The following is a 766-nucleotide window of genomic DNA, read 5'->3' on the forward strand; positions in this document are numbered from 1 at the left end:
ATGTGAACTAATATTATTACACGTTTTACGCCACTGAATAGTCCGAGGGTATTTTTAAGTAATGAAAAAATAATACTTGTGATTGAATTTTAGGGATGAATTGATTTGTCAGGGGTGATTTCAGAAAATTTCAAACTACATCAACTTTACTTAACAATTTTAATAGTATCCAAGAGTTTAACACCATGATATAGTAATGAAATAACGAAATATAACAGTATAAATGTTAAGGGTAGCTCACCCCCTCAAGGGATTTTTTTTTGAAAATGCCGGAACAGGTCAACTTTATTTTTGATTATTGTGCATAAAACAATCAATTTTTTCAAGATTCAACAGATTTTGGAATGTGTATAGTGAAAAAAATGGCCATCAAATATAGTTTTTCATTGGTGGTTCGGAACCCACCTTAAACTGTAGGTTCCCCTTCCACCACCAAGTAAGTGTGTGGAGGGTGTGTAAAGGAATAGAGAAGGTGTAAGAAAAATGTAAACCCTTAGGGGACACATTAGAAGCTTCCATTCCATATAGTTTTTCATTAATAAAAAACGGGGGTTGCGAGTCTCATGGCTAAAAATAATGCATAAATATGTGCTTTTCAATAACAAGTGTTACCCACTTTGTTTCAGTAAAAAATTACGAATTGTATTCGAGAAATTAAAAAAAAATGTTTTTTTAGGGGTGAACTTCAAGGGTGGTTTTCACCCCTTAAATGGGCTTATGGGCACGTATAAAAAAATACGTGTCGAATATTTTTTGATGTTCTACA

The sequence above is a fragment of the Belonocnema kinseyi genome, chromosome 10, assembly GCF_010883055.1.
Source record: "Belonocnema kinseyi isolate 2016_QV_RU_SX_M_011 chromosome 10, B_treatae_v1, whole genome shotgun sequence".
NCBI classification, from domain to species: domain Eukaryota; kingdom Metazoa; phylum Arthropoda; class Insecta; order Hymenoptera; family Cynipidae; genus Belonocnema; species Belonocnema kinseyi.